Source organism: Anguilla anguilla, chromosome 17 (genome assembly GCF_013347855.1).
Source record: "Anguilla anguilla isolate fAngAng1 chromosome 17, fAngAng1.pri, whole genome shotgun sequence".
Classification (NCBI taxonomy): Eukaryota; Metazoa; Chordata; class Actinopteri; order Anguilliformes; family Anguillidae; genus Anguilla; species Anguilla anguilla.
In genome coordinates this window covers 22,894,434-22,909,364 of record NC_049217.1, presented here as the reverse complement: position 1 = coordinate 22,909,364, position 14,931 = coordinate 22,894,434, and the positions used below count along the sequence as shown (strand labels likewise).

At 48.5% G+C, this 14,931-nt stretch overlaps 1 protein-coding gene across 1 annotated transcript in view; it reads left to right on the top strand.

Annotated features, from left to right (window-relative positions):
- The window catches only part of LOC118216806 (ras-related protein Rab-26-like), an 88,720-nt gene that overhangs the window by 66,348 nt on the left and 7,441 nt on the right, over nucleotides 1–14,931 (top strand). The gene's annotated exons all lie outside the window — the stretch shown is intronic.

The window sequence follows — 14,931 nt, the reverse complement described above, 5'->3', positions numbered from 1 at the left end:
TCTCTCACCATCCCTGCATCTCTCTCTCCCCATTTCATCTCTTCACTCTGAACTATGAAAAGACCCCTCATTTCTTTGATGTTGTGGCAATAAAATAGTGGAAGCTGACATTCATCCTTTTTCATTTCAATTTGGTTTTTTATCAAAGGCTTCTTGGTCACATTTGTGGCTGTGTGTGTGCGTGCGTACGTGCGCACGTACATGCATTTGTGTGTACGTGTGTGTGTGTGTGTTTCTACACATGTGCACATTTATGTGTGCATATATGCATGTTTGGGTGTGTGTGCCAGCAGATTCAGGATGAAAGTTTTCCTTTCCGCGAGCGCTGGCATGTAGAGGAGGACAGCCCTTCCCTCCTCAGCTCTGTCTCACTGGCGGCACATTTCCCATGTAGGTGTGAAGCAACACCAGCGACTTCCTGTCTGCTTGTTTGGCTAAGCCCGCACGCTCGGTGCGCTTCCAGGGAGTCTTGGGGGACGAGGCCTACATTCTCTCAGCTTCTTCATCCGTGTATTCGACACGTCTTTTCCGTTCCCTGGGCGGCTGGCTGCGCGGACGGCATTTCATACACGGCATTGGCTCCCGTAAAAAAATAAAAAAACAAACGCTGCTGTGCGACGTTGTAGGAAGAAAGCTGAAATCAGAGGCACTGCCGTCTGTAGCCGGCCACGCGGTCCTGGGTCGGAACCCGTGGCAGGGGCTGCTGGGCGGCTCGTGCCGCTTGTTATGGTACGCTTCCAGGGCACGGATGTGCCCCACGGCCTGGCAGAATCCGGACCGTGCCAGCGCTGACTGTGCCTGGCAGACGCACAGGGGACACTCACGATTGGCTCGCTGAGGGGGATGAGTGGGCGTCGGCCGGTTTGGGACGAGTGCGTCTCCTCGCCCCTCGCCGGTCGATCGGGCGCCCGTAAGCCCGCCCGTTAATCTGCACACGACACGAGTCAGCCGGGCGTGCAAACCGCGGAGAGATAAGAAGCACCGATTGACACTTCTTATCTGCACCGGGATCCCATCTGTAGCTTTCCCCCTGATTGAGTAACGGAAGGAAGACACACACAAGGAGGCTGGACTGCCTGCTCTCTTCAAAAAAAAGGAAAAAAAATGTTGTTTTTTTCTAAACTTAGTAAGTGCCTTTGCATGAACAGATTTCACAGCTTTTATTTTTATGCGGCGTTCCAGCGATAAAATGTGTCTGACCAATCAGTGAGCTGTTTCTTTTTTTAAATGGTTCGGAGGCGCTTCTCCAGTACGGCATATTCATTTACAGACTTTAAAGTGTTTTGGTTCAGCGATGAGTCCCACGGTCTGGAAACGAATTACATTACATTACATTCATTTGGAAGACGCTTTTATCCAAAGCGACGTACAAAAGTGCATTTTCATGATCGTAGACAACTGCTGAACACGGGTTCAGTAAGGTACAATTACTTATTTTGCACAGCTATTTCTAGCCGAGAACAATGAACATTATCCTGGTCTAACATCTGCAAAGCCAAACTAGGCAGAAGAATAAGCTGCAGTATTAGGACGAATACAATTTACCATGAAGTGCAGGGATGGGGCAACATGTAACAAGTGATAGGAAAAAGGGTTTTTTTATCTTCGAGCTCCGGGTCCAGCAGTGTCTGGGGGTCCCTTGTGCCACCTGTGTGCCAAGTAGTCAAAGGTGTTGCCTAGACAGGGAAGAAGAGCTTTGGTCGGTGCGGTTTCCCAATCTTGTCTTTGGAAAGTGACTCTCCTTGTCCATTGGTTGCAAACACTGTGTCTTTGGTGTCCTAGGCACAGGACGCTCAAAAACTGGAGGTTCCCCCCCACCGATCCGCAGTCTCAATCTTCCCCCACAATTTTCTCCAGTACACCCATGATTGGAACTCTGGCCTAGTTGTGTGTGAGATGTGCTTCTCCAGTGAAATAGCTGTGCAGCTCACACATTTGGCTGCCCTCTGCTAAAGTGAGGGACTGAATGTTTCGGTTACTGACCCTGCGGCAATGGGATGGGTCTACAAACACAATTTGGCCATTCCAAAATGGGAGTGAGATGGGAAAAAAACGAACAGGGATCTAAAATCGATTCCAGAAAAAAAGCTCAATTTTTGAAGAAAGTACGAGAACAGAATTGACCGAAAGGGATTACCGTCGGCAGAAACAGCCTCTGGAGCGACCGCAAACAGATTGTTATATTTCTGGTCTTTCATAACAGTTTTTATTCTCAACAGGCCCTGGTCTAATGATTGGACGGATTAAAATACACCTTTCGCCCAAGGTTTTGATTTGATTTGTTTCGAAACAGCGAGAGCCGGTGTCTAATGAGCGCCCCAGCGCAGGCCGGGACTCACCACACATCATTACCTGCAGCTCCCACTGCTCGCACTGCTGTCAGCGTTTCCACACTCCCTCCCTCTCCCTCTCTCCCTCTCTTTCTTTCTCTCTCTCTCCATTTCCCACACTCTCAAGCGGTGCCGAGACCGCTCAGTACTGGACCTGCAGCGGCCAGGCCGCGAGCTAACGCATCTCTTACCTGCTCGGTGCTTGTTACCTGCCTGTCCCCTGCAGCAGTACCGCCTTAGCCTCGCTAGCTTTCTGCCGGTGTTGCATCGTGCAAGGGAAACTGTTTCTTTCTCTCCGTCCCCTCTCGAAAAGCCTAATTGGAAATATTGGTTTTAACATGGGGAGGGGGGCGGATTACATGTAAAACGTGTCATCAAAAATGAATTCTTTTTCACTCAATACACTCTCCCTAGCTCTCCCTCTCTCTCGCACACACACATACACACACACTATCTCTCTGTCTTATTCTGTCCTCTTTTTCAGAGCTTGCCAACTCTTATTTGTACAGTTTGATTTTCTCATGTGGAGTTTATTCCTGTCTCTTTATCTTTTAATGTGCTAATTCTTTGCTTTTCTGCCTTTAAGCGGATTCTTTCTTATACTTACTGGCATTTCAGCTCGTGAAGTCTGTCAAACAAACACGTTGATCTTCTCAGCACCATCCACTAAATAACACACAGCTAAGAGCCACTTCCCTAGCTTCATCGTCTCCTTGGCAACCCTAGATGCGAGTGCAAAACGTTCCTGAGTGCAAGCATTTATTGAACTGAAGGGGAGAAAAAAATAATTTAAAAAGCCTAGCGCAGGTACCTGTTGTACTGTGAAACAGCAGAGTGGGTGCTGAGTAAACATGAATGTGTTCGGTTTAAACTGCGTGAGATAGCAGTGAGCGCAGGGAGTCACAGGGAGGCTCAGGGAGTCACAGGGAGGCACAGGGAGTCACGGGGAGGCGCAGGGAGTCACAGGGAGGCGCAGGGAGTCACAGGGAGGCGCAGGGAGGCTCAGGGAGTCACAGGGAGGCGCAGGGAGTCACAGGGAGGCGCAGGGAGGCGCAGGGAGTCACAGGGAGGCGCAGGGAGTCACAGGGAGTCACAGGGAGGCGCAGGGAGTCACAGGGAGTCACAGGGAGGCGCAGGGAGTCACAGGGAGGCGCAGGGAGTCTCAGGGAGTCACAGGGAGGCTCAGGGAGTCACAGGGAGGCGCAGGGAGTCACAGGGAGGCGCAGGGAGTCACAGGGAGGCACAGGAAACCGTCCTCCTCACACGGCCGTGGGTCGGCTCCCAGTTCAGCGTCTGGCTCCCCTGAGAAGTGTCCCAGCAGGTCAGCCGACTGATTTGTACTCCCGGGCCAGCTGGATGCTACTGCGTTGCTCTGTGTGATATTCAGATAGGCGAGGGGGGGGGGGGGAGCAGCGCTCACTGTTACTACGGCTAACAACCTGTGTTTTTGGTGACACTCGTAGCCTGTAATTCAGCTGCAACAAAGCGGTGATTCACTGGATGAACGGGGAAACTATCAATGCACTCTGGGCAATCCATTAGAGTATTGCACTAATGGAATTTATTATAGTCATTAACACAATGGAATAACCAATTAGATAAGTTCCCTGAACAAATTACAGACAGTGATACTTGTCTGTCCAAAGATGAAGGAAAAGAATTTTAGCACACAGTATATTCTCTCAACAGTGCTATCTCTAATAGAGTGCTGTGTGGTCTTTATAACTTAAAATATAACTCTGGCTTGTTGACCCCATGCAGGTAATTATTTTACGAACCTCAGGAAAGTTGGACGGTTGATAAATATTAAGAGGAATTTTGATTGACTGGTAAAAAATGAATATTGACCGAAAAAGTGAGATTTTCCAATAGCTTTTCAGCAGCTTTCTTGGAATATCTGAAATATTTCATATTTAATATCATTTTAATATTATCGTTTTGCAGCTCATTTTTTATTCATCTCAGTGGAAATGCCATTTCTCCTTCACAAGTCAAGTTAAAACACAATTATGGAATACCATTCTGAGAACTATTTGCACCATAGATGTGGCCCCTGACTGGTACTGTAGATGTGGCACCTGAACCCTTTCCATATGAGATGCAAGTATAATTATGTCCGGTATATACACTATATATACTATATATTTTTGCATGTATGTATAGTTAAAAGTTCAGATCTGAAAGGCCCCAGGTGGGATGGGTAAAGGTCATGAGGTCCCCTGCGCTTGACTCTCATTGGTTGACGGGTGTAAAGGTCATCCCTTCATCCTGTCCTCAGGGCTCGTAGTGCTTGGCTGATTTATTCGCTCGGCCACGGAACCTGGAACTGACTCCGGCGCTATGAGGCGTCCTGGGCTCCGTCGAAACCCTGGCAACGGTCGCCAGGCGCAGCGGTCGCATGCGTCCAGAGCCGCTGCTTCCTCTCAATGCGCAGTCAGGCCGCAATGCGCCTGGCCCGCCAGGGGGGAGTCGCTCTCACTCAAGAATATGAGGAGGTCCTCTGTCCCCGGGTTAAAACTACAGCCAGCCGTACCCGCCCCCCCCCCCCCCCCCCCCCGCCCCCCGTCCCGCGTGGGTGCCCTAGTGCAGTCAGTCCAGGGGCCACCTTGGGCCGGCAGAACCCAGCCAGGGTATCTCAGCTCAGAGCAGCTCCAACAAAAAGCAGCTTTCCTGAGTTTCCCGGCCCGATCAGAGGTCGACCCAAGGTTTTGTCCAGATGCAATTCTGCAATTCTTTTTTTAACACCTGATTGAAATTCCTGAATTTTAACCACGGGATACCACCATTGCTCCTACCACAGCTGCACTTTTCAGTAAAATGTAAATATGTAAATATGTAAATGTCATATTTAATCTCATAAGGGAAGCGAGGAATGGCATTCTGTGGAGAGCAGCATGCTTCTGTACGTCTCAGGACCCTAGTTCCTGATTAACGTGGATTAAGCATAACCTCTCTCCCCCATTTTGTCTCTTTCTGGCTCTCTATCTTGCTCTCTCCCCATTTCTCTCTCTTTCCCTCTCTTTCTCTCTCTCTCTCTCTCTCTCTCTCTGTCTCATGAGTTTTTTGACAGTGTTCCCACAGACCGAGGACTAAGCTGTGAAGTGCAGGACCCCTATTCAAAGCACATCAATTATTAAGAGCTACCTGTAAACAGCGCTTCCTGCAGGCAGGCGCGGCGCGCAGATAAGACAGCCTGTAATTGGTCATAAAGGAAACGTGGCGCCCGAAGCTTCCCCGTGAATAATGGATTGACGCCGCTGCCGGGTTTAGAAGCAGAAGGGAAAGCTTGTAAATCTCGTCCCAAGTGCTCGTCGTCCCAAACGCACGGGAAAATAAGATGCAAAGCCAAGCCAGCTTGTCCTGGCGGCTCTGAGGTAAAATGACTTTGAATATTTACAAGAGCCCCAATTTGTTCCAGTTAAGTTTCCCAGTGGAAAGAAAAGTAGCGTCTGTAACTCTGTGCTCTAAGCTGAAGAATCTGTCATATTTGATGTTTTGCTTATGTATCGAAGCCCTTTTCTTGTTTTTTTATTTTATTTTAAGTAGTAAGCGCTGTTTGTGGAGCTCTCTGCATTTCAGTGAGTTGTTGTTGTCAGCTCTGAACAGGCCGGAGCCAGGTTATCTAGTGCCACTGTCCTGCCCCCTTCCTGTCTTCCACCAGACTGAATATACCCTGGCTGAAAATAGTTCTCAGGCTTTTGTGTGCAGACAGGTGCGGTGTGATGGGTGGAGGGAAAAAGAGAGAGAGAGAGAGAGAGAGAAAGAGAGCGAAAGAGAGAGCGAGATATAGAAGCAGGAGAGAGCACTTTGTTTTCTGTTTATCTCTGCAGGCCTTTTATCTTATGAAATGCCCAGCTACTTATTTCAGTAGGTAAATTATCATCTCCCTTTATTGCTGTAGATGTATCATTTATTTCCCATGTGTTGCTGGGCTTTGGCGGCGTTGTGCGTTGCGATGGCACGCCAATAAAGAGCAGTCTGGATCCCGCTCGTGTGTGAGGAAGCCTGCGAGAGAAAGAGAGAGAGAGAATTGCCTGTGATTGTCTTTGATCCCTTTGCTTTGTAAGTGCCTTGCATCTGGAGAATGAGAAACCGTCTCTTCACGGTCTAAATAATTCCCTCACAGACTTGGGGGTCCTCAAATGGCAGTGTTTATTTAGCGACCGCTAAGCTACGGCGGCCGCATGACGAGTCATTAATCGCGGGTCTTTGCGGTCATCCTGGCTGTGGTAATGACCACGTCCTGAGAGGGGGAGGGGGAGGGAGTGTGTGTGTGTGTGTGTGTGTGAGAGAGAGAGAGAGAGAGAAAGAGAGAGAGTGAGAGAGTCAGAGGGAGGGAGAGAGAGAGAGAGTCAGAGGGAGGTAGAGAGATGGCTGAGGTTAATTAAAATATCTGTTCATTTCTCTCCCTCCCCCTGCGTAGATTACAACCACTAGCAGCGCCTGAATTGTCCTGTGGAGCCAATTTGCGAAAATCCTTGAAAATCATTTTGGTGTGCTGCATAATGCATCCTTCACAGAGACACGCTTCTTTTCGAATGCAGCGTGTACTTCTTTGACAAATGAAGAAAGGGAAAAAAAAAAAATCCCTTCCTCGCAGCCTCACAAAATGGTCGCCATGTATCATCCAGTCAGCTACAGAGAATAGTGGTGACTAATGGAAGGAGGATTCTGTTGTTGCTGCTGCAGCATCTGTAGCGTTAGCAAGGGCAGTAGGACTTGTAGATGCAGTAGCAGTACCCTAGCGGTGGCTTACCCTGAATAGACTGTGCCCAGTGTGTTACCGTAGGTCAGCAGATGTCCTCGCGTGGTTCTGCGTTTACATTGACCTTTCAGTGCCCCGCTTTTAACACAGATTTCGATCTCAGTGAGGCGTTCCTGGTGAAAATGAAAAATAAATAAAAATGAATGTTTTTAGGCACCTGGCCATCGAAACTCAATAAAACACAATGTTTCAGCTTACTCAGTTTCTGTTTTATCAATTAATTGATCTTCATTTTTTGACAGGTTTGATGGACAGGTTCTCAGGCAGCACGTCACATCAGAAATATTCCAGAGAGAATCAATAATAAAAAAAAAACATAATCAAGTCGACTTGAGAGTTTAACTCATACCAGTTTAATTAGGGTTGTTTCATTTTCTTTTCTTTTTTTGTTTGTTTCCCTTTTTATTTTTCGTCTGCTGGTAAATGACACAATTCAAAACAGTCATCGTCCACAAACGATACTCAAGGCGACAGTAAAAGCGCTTCTGCCCCTGGACTGCTTGTGAATCAGGAACGGGATAAAACCAGTGGATTGTGCGATCAGGGGCCGTTGTTCCAGCTCACGAACCCTGAAGTCACGCACAGAAATGCGCATCCAGTGCAGGTATCTTTCCACGAGAGCTGTTACTGCCCCCTGTTGGCAGTGTTCTGCCATGGCCTTAATTTAAAAATCAATTGATTGGCTTGTCTGTGCCAAATAAAGGCAGAGACCTGAGCACAGGGGGAAAACAAATTAAAATTGCGAGCCTCGCACGCGAGACATGCACAGACCCTGGACATTCAGGTCTGGACACGAGCACAGAATACCAGTGGACTGGAAAGAAATACTCATCTGGGTCTGGTGCTAAGTGGCAAAGGTTGTTCTATTTAGAGAAATGTATGTAGATTTCTGAAAACGTTTATCTGACATGGTCTGGGTCGTCTGAGCCCGTGGATGCTTTTGAAAGAGTCATAGCCTGTGGAGGTTATGCCTGTGGTGCTTTGAAAGAGTCATAGCATGTGGAGGTTATGCCTGTGGTGCTTTGAAAGAGTCATAGCATGTGGAGGTTATGCCTGTGGATGCTTTTGAAAAAGTCATAGCATGTGGAGGTTGTGCCAGTGGATGCTTTTGAAAGAGTCGGGGACTGTGGTGGCACTTCTAAACGGAACGTTTGAAGGGCACTCTCTTTTCTATACAGACAGGCACAAAGAACTCCCAGCAACGCAGACCCACTGTTAGCTTTGGGTGCTGTTTATTTATCTTTTTCCTTTTTTTTCGGGGCTGGGTTGTGGACCTGTTCCCCTTCAGCCGTGCTGTTTCTCCTTCTCTGAGCCGAGGACTGAGGAAGAATCGGCGCTACGGGACCAGTGCATACATAGAGAGTCGGCACTGAAACTGGCGAGGGTCTCAATGAGTCATGAGCCTCACCTCCCCCACCCCCACCCCCTGCCTGTCACGGCCATCAGTTAGTTTCGGCCCTCCTGCCTGCATGCGCTCCCGAGGGGGGGGGGGGGGGGGCCTAAGGCAGCAGAGAAATGCGAGAGGCCCCAGCCTTTAGCCAGGATAAAAGGCCCAGCGGAGTCGACGGCGTCCGCTCGGTCCGTCTCTCGGCCTGAGCGGCTGATGACTCACGATCAACGAACGATGCCGCCGGACAGGGCCCCTGTGATGGAGACACGGCGCACCTTCAGTTCGGCACCGGGCCCGGAGCCGTTTATGAAAAGGCAGCGGTTTCCCGACGAACGCGATAGATTCACAGACCAGGTGCGGCTGCGCGACAGTCAGACGCGCTAAAAACCCTTTCCTGTCACTCCCAAGTATTATTTACAGTCGGCTGTTGCATAGCAACACATTACGGTTTTTTTTGCTGAATTTCAAAATGGCGATTGAATTGCTTTTTATTACCGCTGTGAATTGGTGATGGTTACATAAAATCTCATAGCAAGCCCCCCCCCCCACCCCCCCCCCCATGTTTATGTTAGCTGAAACCCTTTTGATTAAAACAGATATCATAGTACTAGTACATAAGCCACTACTTCATATTGTTTTAACCAGTTTGGAGTATTAGTGGGCACCAAGAACCTTGGAGAGGGCTGGGGAAAAAAGCATTTCGGCCCAGACACTAACCAGAGAAGACCATCCCATATTTAGGATGTGCAGCAGATTGGTATTCCATGTGTGTTATAAACGAATGAGAGCACCATTCAATTTTCTCAGGCCCTGGTGCCTTCACAGATTGAAAATGGCCAAAAGCTCCCAGAACAAACAAACAAACAAACACGTTGCTCTGGTGGCTGGTGGCAGGGCTTGTGATTCCCCTCCCTCCCAATTCAAGTGAGTTAAGAGTCAGTGTTTAGGGGTCCTCACCTGGACCCTGCCTGCCCCCTAGAGTGGCCTCCTGCCTGGGACCAGGGCTTGCGTGGTGTCCCTCCCACCTCCAGAGTATCGAAGCTCCTCCATCGGGCTAATTACACGACAGATGAGATTTGGCCCAGAGAACAAGGGCCGGTTGCCAAGGCGAGTAAGACATCCGCGACCTCATTAGTGCAGAGTCAGAACCCAGCGCTGTAATGAAAGGCAAAGGCACAGCCAAATTTTTAAAAAGGCCATTCAGTCAGAGGAAAGGAAAACACTGGCTTTGCTCACCTGCAGACACTGAAGTTCAGCACTCACTTAAACTCGTCTTCCTTCATTGCAACATCCTGAGGCATGAAGGAAACACACATGTGCACACACACACACATGTACACATACACACACACACACACACACACACATGCACACACACACATGCATGCGCACACATACAGACACAAACTCTCTCTCACACACACACGCAAACATACTCACCAGCTCAAAAGCACACATACATTGATGCTCTCACACGTACACACAAACGAGAGAACACACATTCAGTCAGAGATATCCTAGGGCACACACAGGAAAGAATACAGAAAATTATCACACGCAAAACACAGGCAGGCAAAAAATCCCACCACCCACATTTACACCTCCACACAAATACCTCTCACAACAAGGTGGAGACACACACACACACACACATCACACACACACATCACACAGAGAAACGCACCCCCAGGCAAGTCAGAAAATCATCAGAGTTTGTTAAAAAAAAAGAACAGGGCATTTTTTGTCGGATCTGAAGCACGGCGCGCAGTTGAAGGGGAGACGCAAACCTGGCGATCGAACGCCGCCGCGGAACGCCAGGACACGCATTCCGAGCAGGTCCGCTCCGGCAGCGGGAGCCGGAGTGGGTGGAATTTTAACGTGCGCGAGAGCGGCCTGCTTTGCATGTAATACGCGGGCCCATTAAAGCGCCGCTCTCTCTGGAGCCGTCAGCAGCGAGCGCGCCCCCCCTTCCCCCCCCCCCGCCCTCGCCCCACGGCTCTTCTGCGCCCCCCCTTCCATCTAAAACGCCTTCGACAAAAGTGAAATTCACAATCAGCCGCTGGTCGGGGGGTTGAAAAAGAGGAACTGAAAAGGGGTGGGGTGGGGGTTTCGGGGGGTAATTTTCTCTTGGAAAAAGACAAAATGGCAGAGCTGTAGGTTGAGGAAGGATGGCTGGCTGAGGGTAAAGCCAACAGGCCGTTGCGGGAGAGTGAAGTTCGATGGAAAGGTAATGCCATACAGAGAGAGGCAGGAGCAGAGAGAGTGTGAGAGAGAGGCAGAGAGAGAGAATGAGAGAATGAGAGAGAGAGAGAGGCAGGAGCAGAGAGAGAGACAGAGAGAGAGAGAGAGGCAGAGAGAGAGAGAGAGAGAGGCAGGAGCAGAGAGAGAGAGAGAGAGAGAGAGAGAATGAGGCAGGAGCAGAGAGAGAGAGAGAGAGAGAGAGAGAGAGGCAGGAGCAGAGAGAGAGAGAGAGAGGCAGAGAGAGAGAGGTAGGAGCAGAGAGAGAGAGAGAGAGAGAGAGGCAGGAGCAGAGAGAGAGAGAGGCAGAGAGAGACAGAGAGAGAGGTAGAGAGAGTTGCTTGCTGCAGCCACTCAAGCCTGAGGGAGAAGAATCTTTCATCTCTCACTCTGCCAGTGAGCAGCTGTGTGCCCCGTCCTGTTAACAGCAGCAAAGAGGGGGGGGAGTTCAGCCCGGAGCTGATAATTGGACCTGGGAAGAGTTCCGGCGGACACCGGCTCCGCCCCCGCGCGTGTTCCGGCACCCAGGCCTCGATTCCGCGGGCCGGGGCTTCGGCTGCCACTGGAGCAGGTGCCTCCGGAGCGCTTATGGCTCGTTTAATGGATGCGCTGCGTAATTCGGGTCGGTGGCGTTGGCTGATTTTCCTGGCTGCGGTTTTAGACGACAGAGATGTGCAATGTTAGCTGAGTTAGCTAAAAAAAATTATAATAATTTTACAGTCTCTTATCTGGGAATCAGAGTTGGTTCTGGAACCATAGAGTCTTTAGATTCACCAGACCCTCGGCTCCGATATTCCTGCTGTCCCTTCAGTTTGTAAACTGTGGGGGGGTCCTGGTTAATAACAGGAGTTTCCGACGCTATATTACGGCCCAGAAGGCCCGTATCCACAGTATTGCACTTGGTCAGGCCCGTATTTATTTTCAGAAATTGGAACATTTCAAGTCTGGCAGCAGGGAGACACCATTTTCAATGCTAAGAATACAGAGGTGAGTATCTAGTGGGGCTCTCAGAATCTATGGTGACAGCTGCCTCTTGGCATTCTCTGTTAGCCTGGTTGATACAAGCTGCCCTTAACATGTCATCACTGTGAGACAGGATTGCTCTCTGTTAGCCTAACTCAGTGGTTATCTATCTCGGCCCTGGGGACCCTTGTGTATGTTGGTTGTTGAATGCATTTGTCAGGAATTCTTTCATTATTTTTTCTTTAAACATCTTCATGAAATGCTGGTCTGGCTTGTTACGATTTGCATTGTCTTTAAAATTTTCATTCTTTATATACCAAGTGGTTAGTCTCAGTGGCCAGATGTCCATTCTTTCAGCAATTAGGAGTCTATTGATTCACCCCAATCTTTAATGTGATCAGTTGAAACATTTCTACCCTCTTTTAATTTGACCATTTTAAATATAGCACAGTAAACACAATGGCAATACGGAACATCTGGTACTCATGGCAGGCATAGCCATTTTTGACATAATGTAGCTTAAGAGTGTAAACAATCCCTCTAAACATGAACATGAAGTGTCTAATTAATAAAAAAGAAACAGCTTGTGAAATCCTGGTGGTATTACAATTGTAGTAAGGTTGAGAACCACTGGCCTAGCTGATAGAAGCTGCCCTTTAACGTGTCATCACCGTGAGACAGGATTGCCCTCCGTTTACCTGACTGATACAAGATGCCCATTAGCTTGTCATCACTGCGAGACGGAATTGCTCTCTGTTGGCCTGGCTGATACGAGCTGCCCTTTCACGTGTCATTAGAACGATGGCGATCTGACAGATACGCATTAGAGAACCCAGGCCTGATCATTTTAATTATGTTTCCAATGCCTCAGAATCTCATATCGATCCGACTGGTGTTCCCCAGGCCATGGTAAATAAGACAGTAATGTAATTAAAATGTAAAATCTCAGGAGCCCCGAACTTCAAGGAAATTACTCTGGTTTTAATTTCAGCGTGGATTGATTTTCCAATTGGTCAGAGCGCCCAGTGTTCGTTAACGGTAATTGCTTTCAGTTTGCCTGTTTCCAGTCCTTTTTTTTTTTTTTTTTGCACTGGGCGCAGATATGAGGGATAATGTTTTGGCCCACCGCGTGTCTGGAGGGGCGCCACGCTCTGCTCCGTTTAAAATCTCTCCGCTCCAGATGGACGGGGCTGTCGGTGCGGTGCGGTGCGCTGAGCCTGCCAGCCCCTCGCGCGTGTTAATTGTTAATCCGCCTCAGTGTTGCCAGGCGATGATTAACACCGTTTCTTATGCCTTATTACATCCCCGAAGCTGTCCTTGGGGCAGCTCAGAGAAGCGGGTAGAATGTTGTTTTGTATTTACATGCTGACTCAAGCTCCACACTGTCCCCTAGGTCCACACAGTTCCGCCCCACTCCACTCTCTCTCACAATGCCTCATCTTTCTCTCTCCCTTCTTCCTCCCTCTCTCTCTCTCTCTCTCTCTCTCTCTCTCGCTGTGCTGCCTCCTCCCATTCTGTTCCCCCTAAAACACAGCTCTTTTCTCGCTCTCCTGTTTTCTCTGTCCTCCACTCGCTCCCTCACTTCTTTCTCGCATTTGCGAGAGGTCCGTGAGAGAGGACTATCGGATATTTGTGGGAGATTTGTCGGAAACACACAAGACATTTCTGAAAGATTAGTTCTCCCGCCAAACTCACTGATCGTAATTACTGCCTCTCACTGATCTCACACTAATCTCTCCCGGATCTCAGTCTCTGTTTAATCTCATACAGATCTCATATATAATCCGCTGTCAGAAAAGTTGCAAATGTCATTTCCTTCAGTCGTATCTTCCCATTATTGCAATTCAATTTTTTAGATTATATTATAAACTTACCAGCACCTGCTCACACTCAAACACAGTTTTAGCCCAAACTTTTTTCACTAAGAGCTGAAATTTTGCAAAACTCTAACTGTTTGTTTAGCACTCTCGTCTGTTGCTTCACTTGAAAACAGCAAGAGCAGCGACGGGTTGTGAGGGAGAGCGAGCGGATGTGTGTGGCAGGGTGCGGGTAACTGTGTCACAATCAGCTCATGAGCTGAATCTGAATTCCCTCAAGATAAGAGCCAGGAACGTGGCACTTCAAATGGCCGAATAACTACAATGGTCTGAAATCTATTATTGTTGTATAATTGCAGTTCATACAACCCCCCATTATATAATGGCAGCTCTAATTATCGCTCATCACTCATTGGTCCTCACAGGTTTCTTATAATTGGGGGTGGGGCGGGGGGGGGGGGTAGTCTAGCATAATGGTTAGGGAGGTGGGCTTGTAAATCAAAGGACGTGGGTTTGATTCCCAGCTAGAGCTCTGTTGTTGCACCCCTGAGCAAAAAGCACTTAACCTGAATTACTTTAGAGAATTATCCAGCCGTGTGAATCGGTTTCATGTGAAAATGGTGTCTGTGTGAGTCGCTCTGCATAAGAGCATCGGCTAAACGCCGCAAGTGTTAATGCAGATCTCCTGACGGAGATCGCTCCTTCCTCATACAGATGATTTCTTGAAAATCTCTCTCTGGGATGTTACAGATCCCTCCACCTCTTGCAAGATCCTTTGCAGGGCTCTGATCTTTCTAGGTCTCGCTCACTGATCTCTCTCAGTCTCCTATTGGTCTCTCACAGATCTTTCTCGGCTTCTTATTGGTCTCTCACTGATCTCTTTCAGTCTCCTATTGGTCTCTCACTGATTTCCCTCAGTCTCCTATTGGTCTATCACTGATCTCTTTCAGTCTCCTATTGGTCTCTCACTGATCTCTTTCAGTCTCCTATTGGTCTCTCACAGATCTTTCTCAGCTTCTTATTGGTCTATCACTGATCTCTTTCAGTCTCCTATTGGTCTCTCACTGATCTCTTTCAGTCTCCTATTGGTCTCTCACAGATCTTTCTCAGCTTCTTATTGGTCTATCACTGATCTCTTTCAGTCTCCTATTGGTCTCTCACTGATCTCTTTCAGTCTCCTATAGGTCTCTCACTGATCTCTTTCAGTCTCCTATTGGTCTCTCACTGATCTCTTTCAGTCTCCTATTGGTCTCTCACTGATTTCCCCCAGTCTCCTATTGGCCTCTCACTGATCTCTTTCAGTCTCCTATTGGTCTCTCACTGATCTCTTTCAGTCTCCTATTGGTCTCTCACAGATCTTTCTCAGTTTCTTATTGGTCTATCACTGATCTCTTTCAGTCTCCTATTGGCCTCTCACTGATCTATTTC